Raw genomic sequence first — 10,824 nt, forward strand, 5'->3', positions numbered from 1 at the left:
TGTCGAAGGCAAATACCACAACTAACATCTTCTTCTCAGTGGTGGTATAATTTAGTTGTGAATCTGTCAACGTACGGCTTGCATAGTGGATAACATAAAATACCTTGTCCTTTCTTTGCCCAAGTACTGCCTTTATGGCAAAATCACTAGCATCATATATAAGTTTGAAAGGTAAAGTCAAATCTAGTGCTATGACTATTGGTGCTGTGACTAGTCACTTTTTCAATTCCTCAAATGCTTGTAAGCACGACTCGTCAAAATTGAAAGATCTGTTATATTCTAAAAATGTCGACATGGGTTTGGATATTTTCGAAAAATCTTTGATAAATCATCGATAGAATCTTGAATGGCCAAGAAAACTGTGAATACCTTTATCTGTAGAGGGTGGTGACAATTTCTCAATAACCTTAATTTTTGTTTTGTCAATGGCAACCCCTTGCTGTGAAATTTTATGTCCCGGAACAATGCCTTCATAGACCATGAAGTGGCAATTCTCCCAATTAAGAACATTGTTGGTTTCTTCACACCGACGAAGAACTAACTCCAAAATTTTTAAACAGTCTTCAAAAGTATTGCCAAACACAGAGAAGTCATCCATAAAAACTTCTAAAATTTCTCTACCATGTTCAAAAATATTGCCATCATGCAACTCTGAAATGTTGTAAGGGCATTGCATAATCCAAATAGCATTCCTCAGAATGAAAAAGTTCCATAAGGACATTTGAATGTGGTATCCTCTTGATCAGTAGGAGTTTTGGCAATCTGGTTGTACTCCGAATAACCATTCAGAAAACAATAGAAGGCTTTCCCCACTAATCTATCTAACATTTGGTCGATAAATGGCAAAGGAAAATGATCCTTCCTTGTTGCTTTGTTGACTTTTTTTATAGTCCATACAAACCCTCCATCCTGTTAAAGTATGAGTAGGAATGAGTTAATCGTTATCATTGCTTACCATGGTGACACTCCCTTTTTTAGGTACACATTAAATAAGGCTAACCCAAGAATTATCAGAAACTAGGTATATAATTCTAGCATCTAGCCATTTGATAATCTCGTTTTTGACAACTTCCTTCATAATAGGATTCAATCTTCTCTGCTGCTCGATAGATTTGTCATGGCAATCCTTCGGTAATATATTGTGCATGTAGATTGTTGGACTATTCCTTTGATTCGTCAACCCCAATATCTTCTTAGATTTTTTTAAAATTTTCAACAATTGAGCCTATTGATCTAATGTCAATGTCGTAGAGATAACTGCTGGCAATATATTGTTATCTCCCAAGTAAGCACACTTCAAATGTACTAGCAAAGGCTTCAATTCCAATGTAGGAGGATCTTTTATAGATTGTCGGGGAGGTTTAAAAGAACGGTTGGATAAACTTAATGATTCGAAACTTCTCCTTAGTTTATTCTCAATTTTCTTAGCTTTCATTAGTTCACCAAAATTTTCAATCATTTCTGCTTCAATTAACTCAAATGAGTTTGCATCATCATTAGAATTATTGTGATAAAATTCTACAAATTCTTCCTAAACTATTATGTCAACAATCTCAACAACGTGGCATTCTTCATCTATATCTGCACACTTTATAACATCAAAAACATTAAAAGTTATCTGCTGATCATTAAATCATATTGTTAATTTACCTTTTTGTACATTAATTAATGTTCTATCAATTACTAGAAAAGGTCTCCCAAGTATGATTAGTACCTCTTTATCATCCTCACATTCCAAAATAATAAAATCTACTAGAAAAATAAATTTGTCAACTGTTACCAACACATCTTCGATTTTACCTTAAGGTTATGCATACGAATGATTAGCTAATTGTAATGTGACAGTTGTAGGTCTCGCCTTCCCTATTCCCAACTTCCTGAAAATAGACATAGCCATTAGATTTATACTTACATCTAAGTCGTATAATGCTTTGAATACATAATGATTTTCAATAGAGCAAGGTATACTAAAACTTCCTAGATCCTTTAGTTTTGGTGGTAATTTGTTTCTCAGCATTGTTGTGCACCCTTCAGTGAGAGCGACAATTTTGAACTCCTCTAACCTTCTTTTCTGTGATAAGATATCTTTGATGAATTTCACATAGTTGGGCATTTGTCCTAATGCTTCCACCAACGGTATGTTAGTATGTAATTGCTTCAAGACATCCAAGAATTTCTTGAATTGAAAATCTTTCTTAGATTTTTGGAAACAGTGAGGAAAATGTGACGGTGGCCTTCCTTCCATTTGTTGAGGTTTTTTTGCTGTGGCATTTTTATTGGCAATACAAGATGAATCTGCTTCAACATTTTTTGGTTGCTCTTTTCTTTTGTAGCCTACTCCACTACTGGTTCTAAATTCTTCTTATTTGTGAAATCCGAACTACCTTCTTCAATAGTGGTTTCATTAACAACTCCTACTAGTAGCATACCACTTCTAAGTGTAATGGATTTGCACTGCTCCTTCCCTTGAGATCGTGAATTTTTGGTATCACTCGGTAGTGCTCTTTGCGGCCTTGAGCTTAATGCTTTGGCAATTTGCCCCACTTTAATTTCGAAAGCTCTTAAAGATGCAGCTTGACTTTAAATGATAACATCGTTATTGGCCATGTATTCCTTCAATAGAGCTTCCATAGATGAAGAACTCGAAGCTAAATTTTTCTGAGCATTTTGCCGTGGCATGGACTTATTGTATCCAAGTGGTGCACTCGTAACATTCTGTCGAATAGCATTACTGTAATTTCCCACCCCTTGATTACTCCAACTAAAATTAGGATGTTGCTTCCACCCCGAATTATATGTGTTGGAATATGGGTTGTTATTGTTGCGATTAAAATTTCTCATATAATAAACTGAGGCTGGGTTCATTGGGCATTCATCAAAAACATGATCTTCTCTGCAATAAACACATGCTAACTCAGCTACTTTCATTTCTTGCACTGCAGCTAGTCTTTTTAATCATATTCGTTAAAGATTATACCTAAGCTATTAGGGAAGTAATCGCATCAAGTTCCATTGCTCCAGCAACTCTTCTATCAGTCCTTACTCTTGTATTGGGCTATTGGTAATCATTGTTTGTTATCATCTCTAGAATTTTATATGCCTCATTATATGATTTATCGAGCAAAGTCCCATTGACAGATGCGTCAACCACCATCCTTGTATGCGCATTCAATCCATTGTAAAACATTTCCATTTGAGTCCAATATTGAAAACCATGCATTGGGAATTTTCTAATTAACTCCCTGAATCGCTCCCATGCTTCATATAATGTTTCATCATCATATTGCTAAAAGGACGTAATATCGTTCCTCAATTTGGCATTCATGTTTGGAGGATTATATCTTAGCAGAAACCTCTGACAAAGTTTATTCCAAGATGCCACCATACCTGACGGCAATGCATTTAACCATGCTCTAGCACGGTCTCGCAATGAATAAGGGGATAACTTCAGTCTCAGGGCATCTTCAGGAATGCCCTACTACCTGAATGAATCGCAAACGTCCAAAAAGAGTCTTAAGTGCAACCTTGGATCTTCAATAGGCAATCCACTAAACTGCCCTATAGTTTGTAACATTTGAAACATCATTGGCTTTAACTCGAAATGTTGAACTTAAATATGTGGCCTGACAATTCCTGGATTCAGATCATTCAAGATCGACATTACATATTCTCTGATGGGTCTATCTTTGTCATCAATTATTCAATAAATATCAACATCCCTTCCATTCTGATGTAATGAATCTTCTCTAACGTGATCATTTCTAATTCTTTCCATTTCTCATAATTCTTTTCTCCTTCTCAAGGTTTCCTCAGTTTCTGGATCAAAAGAATACTTTTTAAGTTCAGAAATATCTCTACTCATGCACCAAAAAAAATCCTAAAAATAAAAAATCAAATCAACTAATTAAGCTAAACTAACAAAATTAAAAAGGTAATAACAAACCAAATTTTCATTAATATTGTCGATCCCCAGCAACGGCGCCAAAAACTTGTCAAATCAAGTAATAAAGAGATGAGCGAGTATCGTCTCCACAAGGATCAGAATTGATTAAAAAAATGGTTATGCTATTACTATGAATTTGTCTAATTAAACTGTGCAAAAGAAACATATGACAAATTGATGAAGAGAATTAATGAATGCATTAATAAAATCAATTATGAATGAAAAAATGCTAGGGCAATTGTGGTAATTCTCAAAGAATAAGTACGGAGGATTTGTACTGTTGAATGATAAAGGTTGGAATTACTTAGGTTTTACTTTTATATCATAATAACGCCATGGAAAAATCTAGACCATTCTACTGCTCAGGGATTCACTATTGTAGTCTGCTTCTTTCGAGAACCAAACTATACGCTATCATTCTATTGAAAAAGAAAGGTTGCGATTATATGGAAAGGCACACTATGTGTGAGCATTTCCGAATATTCGATGTAATTCTAGATGCTTCAACGGGTAAGTAAAGGAAATGGCATAGAAAGTATACAAAAAAATGGATCATGATCTTATGAAAATGTTGATGAATTAAATGATGTGTATATGAAATCTACTTACTACATGTTTAAACTCATATGTATCATAGATAAACCTACTAACTTCTAAGTTTGATGATGCTTGTATAGGCTTTTATTATGATTTTTCTATAGTTTGTGATAAGGAAATGGTAAGTTATGTTTGAGTTTATACGAGCTTACTAAGCACTCGTTGCTTACGTAGTTACTTTCCTTTATTTTATAGATTACCAGAAGCTCTATCGGTTGGATGCTTGTCGAGGTCAATCATACTATCCAGCAACCGTTTCGGTAGTTTTTGTGTATTTTGGCCAAGGTTATAAATGACATGTATAAGACCTTTTGTAATGGTATTTCTTGAATGTGTAATGAATGTTTTGGTATGTATATGCTTTGAAGTTTATGTTTGGTTTGATGGACTTTAATGCATTACCAAGTTGGGTCATTTTGGCCACTTTTAGGTACTTGAAATGCATGATATTTATTGATATGTTTGTGGTGACATGCAAATAATTTTAAGTGATGTTAATTGATAGTTAAAGAACTAGGTTTTGAGATTGGAATATAGAAATATTAACTTGTTTTGGTTAGTGATGTTTTGACACAAATGGGGTGCCTCTGAATGGAATATTAGTTAGATGAATTAGGATGTTTGAAATGGTATGTTTAGGTGTATCTGAGTGATGTTTAAATCTCTTGAATGTGTGCACAAATGGGATGGTTGGTTAGGTGTGTTTTGTCCTTGAATTGACTTGATTTTAGGCTCAAAATATGGATCACACAGCCTAAGACACAGGCTGTCACACGGCCGTGTGTCATTTGTAAATTTCTAGTGTTTTAAGTTAGTGAGTTACACGGCCTAGTACACAACCTGCAACATGACCGTGTATTGCAACTCAAAGAGTTAAACGGTTTGGCACAAAGCCTACGACACGGCCGTGTGACCAAACTCAATGAGTTACACGGGTGAGGACACTGGTTGAGACACGATCGTGTGTCCCTTATTCAATTGTTACACGGCCTGGGCTATGTCAGACGGCCTGGCTACACGGTCGTGTGACCCTTGTTTTCAAAATTTTCAATTTTTTTTCCAAATCTTCTATTTTGATTCAAATTAGTACCGAATTGCTTCTAAGCTATTTTTAGGGTCTCAAAGGCTCGATTTAGGGACCAAATACATATGGTTGATTGGTTTCTAATAAGTTTAACTTATCTAAATGATGTTAAATGTTTTCTCATTGTTCGATTATGTTCTGTAACCTTAATTTTGCGACAGAGACAGGTTAGGAGTGTTACAATGTCTCTCTTTCATTTCCTATTTCCTACCAAGTGTTTTCAACTTGGTTCACATATTAGAGGCTTCGATGGTTGTAAGCAATATTCTGATTTTCTCATTGGCACTTCTGCTTGCTTACACAAGGTCGTTATTAAATGTGGAAAAAGCAATTCGACCTTGCTTTTCCTGACACAAAATAGCATGGTTCGGTAGATCCATGTATGAATACAGATTCTTTCTTTCCATAGTATGGCATACAACATCGTAGCTTGGAGCGTATCTATGTTGGACATATCAGAGGCTAGATAAACTTGAGTATTAATAAACTGTAGCCACCTTTTTGCTTTAGGAGTTAGATGTTCTTACGAGATTGATGTTGGGAAATTTGTTTTGGGATGAAGTTTCCACGTATCTCGTCCATTCGTTAGGAGATTGATTATGTCATCGTTTTTTCTCTCGAGAATTGCATGAGATTCGTTTGTTGTAAAAAATCATAGAGATATATAGGAGCGGCACAATACCTCAATATTTCCGAAGGTGATATCGAAACTTTTTTCCCCGAACAATTATCTGATGCCATGGCATGTCCCATTCTTGATTCCTCTCGACTTCTTTCAGGGTGGTATAAAACTCTTGGACAACTGGCATGCATGCGTGTTCCTTGGGGTTCGTACAAAGTTTTTCCCAATGTCGAGTGTGAGTGTGTAATGCGAATGTGCAAGTATACACGTCGAATCAAGTAATAAAGTGATGAGTGAGTATCGTCTCCACAAGGATCAGAATTGATTAAAAAAATGGTTATGCTATTATTATGAATTTGACTAATTAAACTGTGCAAAAGAAACATATGACAAATTGATGAAGAGAATTAATGAATGGATTAATAAAATCAATTATGTATGAAAAATGCTAGGGCAATTGAAATGTTGTAGCAATTCTCAAAGAATAAATGGAGAGGGTTTGTACTGTTGAATGATAAAGGTTGGAAATACTCAAGTTTTACTTTTATATCATAATAGTTCCATGGCAGAATCTGGACCATTCTACTGCTTAGGGATCCACTACTGCAGTCTGCTTCTTTCGAGAGTCAGACTTTAAGCTATCATTCTGAGTTTTTGTATGTCTATGGAATACAAGAATGATATCCAGAATGTTCTTCCTTTCCTTGTACAGATCACAAATTCTACCTCTAGAGTGCTGGGAATATTCTTTCGAATACTCGTCTGTATTAACCGATAATAATCCAATTGATTTAATCTTTTAAGAATTAAATCAGATCTAACAACATATCATACAATCATCTATGTCTAGAGGTTGCATGCATGCATTTAAAATAATCACAAATCAAATAAAACAGTAATCTACTCAAAATCAGACTATAGGAATTAAAGATAGTAAAAATTCACCCAAATAATTCCAACCCAATGAGATATAGTCCATGGATTGGACATTCAAATCCAAAATAAAACCATTCAACATCATCATTCAAGTTTACAAATCACCAAGTTCAAATCAGAAAATAAAGGTAGAACTACAGGAAGCTCTCGCTACTCCAACTTTCACTTTAATACTAAAGTTTGATGCAAAACCCAGATTAGATTTCTCTTCCCTTTCCTTCCGTCTGTGATTTTTTTCTCTGTAAGATGCTACCGTCTCCTCTCTTTTATCTAAAATTTTCCACGAGAATTCAATGCAGAGAAAAACTACTCTCCAATTCCTCTCTCCCCAAAATCCTCATCCCATTGCGTCTCTTTCCTCATTTATAGGGCAGGTCCCTCCCTTTCAGCACACACCTTTTGCTTTCTCTTCTTCAAGGTGGTTTATTTAGTACAAGTACAGCTAGTTGAAAGTGACGTGGACTAAATGCTATGTCATCTTCGTGGAATTGCCATGGTATTCTTGTTGGCAATCTAACCAACATTTTTCCATGGCAATATTTCACTTCCTTCATTTTCTTTCTCATTTCTCTCTTCTCTTCTTCATCTTGCACCTACTGCCAACCATAACCAACATCTTTCTTCCCAGTAGCAAATAATGACATTTATAGCATAATCCAAGCTTTGTTATGCAATGTTCTAAAAATATCCTAAAAATGCAAACATATTTACTTAATTACAAACAATTAATTCAATCTAGAGGCCTAAAATATAACTCTTTTCAAAAGTCATCACCCAACCGAGTGATTTGATTATGTCTCTCGTCTCACTCGTCAAAGATACTAAGGGCTCGAAACCTCTCTCTAGAAGTGGAGCTTTTCACTAAATCTCTCTCAAGTGTTTTTCCTTCTCATTTTACTCGAAGATCTTCGAAGTTATCAACAATTGATTCTTCGTTGTACCAATTACTGGTCATAGCTTAGGGTTTAATAAGCAAAGAAGAGGCAAAAAATTCGCAGAATCCTGAAGAAAAGAGGTTCAATTTGACATAAAGACTGTCATTGAATTATGTTGCTTACTTGATATACTAGGTAATGAAATATATGCATCTAACTTGTTAGCGAACTGTGTTAGCAAATAGGTAAACTAGATTTGCGTATCAAGTTATCATATAATTATTGTGAGAGGTAAGTAAACTATTAAATTTGTATGAGCTTACTAAGTACTTAAATACTTAGATCTAGATTGCTTTTACCTTGTAGATTTTGGAACATTTAGAATGCGTGGATCATATCAGCAAGAAGTTCACACTATTCGCCGGACATTGTGGTAGAGTCCCGATCTATTTGAGTCAGCCTAAGTGGCATGTATATAGTCGTTGGGCTAATTGTAAAAAAAAATTGTTAAACTTTGAAGGTGAGTATTTTCGAATTCTCATACTGTATGTTAATTAATAAAAGTTTTGTTTTTTTTTTTTTTGTTCTGAGCCTTAAGTTCCGTAGGGCCGACCATAGCGTGGGAGTATCGCGAAATAGCCCACCATTTTAAAGAATCCGCAAGAAATGTTTCAAATTCAATGTTCGCCTTACTTTTTGAATTAGGGATATCCACAGAATAATCTGCATTTTAGTCATCTAAAATTTTGCGCATGGTAAAAATGATCCGCTGAAACAATCCGTCACCTATTGGTCGGCGGCATGATTCACCACAAATGTTTAAAGTATGTAACTGTTTTTTGAGTTTGTGTACTAACTTCTTGTGACTCAGGTCCGACGATCGAACCAGACAAGGGGTGTTACATAATTGATTAGTATCTAAAAATCATCATATTAAAAATCCAAACAATTTTGATCAAAACATACCAACTAAATAAAACAAATTACAATAATAATTCCCACCGCTAGAAGAGTTGAAAATGTTAAATTAGGGTTGATAATTGCAAGCGAAACCAGGATTAGAAAAATACAGGCAGATTTTTAACTTATCACAGGTGGAGGAACATTGATTTGCTGAGATTCAAGTTCATACAAATTAATGTTTAGTCATTAAGAATAAAACAGAACCTGGAAATTTCTCCAGCACTGCCACATTGCAGAAAACTGTTCATTATCCAAATCCATATTGTGCAGTGCCGTGTAATCAGTAGCGCATTATGTCTCGCTCCAATCAACTACTGCCATCATCATTATTCGAATTAATGGAGAAAAGACTTTTGATATAATAGGCATGCAAATATTTTTATACTATATATAGGGCCTAGGCAGCCGGATGATGCATCATTAAGTACGGATTACTGAATCCACAGCAAAGTTCCCTGGATTCATGTTGATCTTTAGTAAGAATAGATAAGATTTAAATCTCAATCTTTATGACCTTTTTCCTTATCCCAAAATGATAAGGGTGGGACTCTCACTTCGAATATTACAACATGCGTCCAAGCTATATCTAAGCATATTTTTGAGATTTGTAAATTTTCATACAAATAGTTCGATTTTTTTTCCGTTTAGGTCGGTTCGACCAAATTATTCACTTATTTTGCATTATTTCAACAACAAAACAATATATTAAACGTCATCTCGATCCTTATGACTGTCTAAGTTAGGTTAAACAAATTGATTTTTCTTTTTAACTCTTAACTACATGAATTAAAAGGGGAAGCTTGGAAGACATCAAGCTAAATTTATTCACTACACAATCAACCCTATTAATCACTAATTCCTTTTCGTGAATATATTCTTCTCAATTTCATTCTTTTCACACTAATGTTCAAATATAAGTCTTTTGTCTACTTCACTTTCTACTAATCACCTTTTTACTTACAAATCTTATAAGATAATACTAAACTTTAATCTTAAAATAATTTCTTTTCTTAGTTAAACTAAGATTTATAAAAATCCAAAAAATAGGATTAACTGAAACACGACCCACATCAACCACACCCAAACTCAGAAAATAAGGAAGAAACACGATAGCTCCCAAAAGAAAGCCAACATTCCCCGAACAAAACCTCATAACAAACTAAAACTGACTTAATAACAAGCAAACAAAAACACTTACAGGCACCAAAAACAGTCTCAGAAAACACCAAGCCACCCCCAAAGGCTCAATAAATCCAAAAAGAAAAAAAAAATCACTACTAGAGTTTTAGCATATGATCAATGACATAAAAGGAATCATTCTTTGGACAGGGCTGGCCCTGTGGCTGTTTTGAAGTGTAGCCGCCCAAGGCCCAAGACTAAAACGGGTCTAAAAACATTATTTAATCAGCTTTTAAGGTGAGAAAAAAAATCTTCAAACTAAAATAAATTAATTAAATACTTAGAGCTTTCAATTCTTAGCCATAAATGCTTTATCTTCAACTGCCTGGCTTCTCCAAACCTTCTCTATTTCTCAATTTCCAACTATTACCATTAAAGTTAAAAAGAATTTCAATTTTCTAAAAAAATTCAACTGTTATTAGCATTCAACCTTTTTTATTTTCCCATAACCATGGTATGGTTATGGGAGAGAAATTTTCTACAAATTAAATAGGGTCAAATTTGATTTGAGTATATAATTTTATTTTACTGTATTACATTTTATATATTTTTTAAAAGAACCCAATTTATTATTTCACCTAAAACCCAAAAAATTATCAAAAATGGAACTGTCTTTAGTTCACCA

General features: G+C 34.4%; 1 non-coding gene across 1 annotated transcript; it reads left to right on the forward strand.

Annotated features, from left to right (window-relative positions):
* Positions 1-3,209: 3,209 nt before the first annotated feature.
* LOC128039507 (small nucleolar RNA R71) lies at positions 3,210-3,316 on the forward strand. Its single transcript, XR_008194008.1, has one exon. It is a non-coding gene; the product is annotated as a small nucleolar RNA R71 (small nucleolar RNA).
* The last annotated feature ends 7,508 nt before the right edge of the window (positions 3,317-10,824 follow it).

Source organism: Gossypium raimondii, chromosome 2 (genome assembly GCF_025698545.1).
Source record: "Gossypium raimondii isolate GPD5lz chromosome 2, ASM2569854v1, whole genome shotgun sequence".
NCBI lineage: Eukaryota > Viridiplantae > Streptophyta > Magnoliopsida > Malvales > Malvaceae > Gossypium > Gossypium raimondii.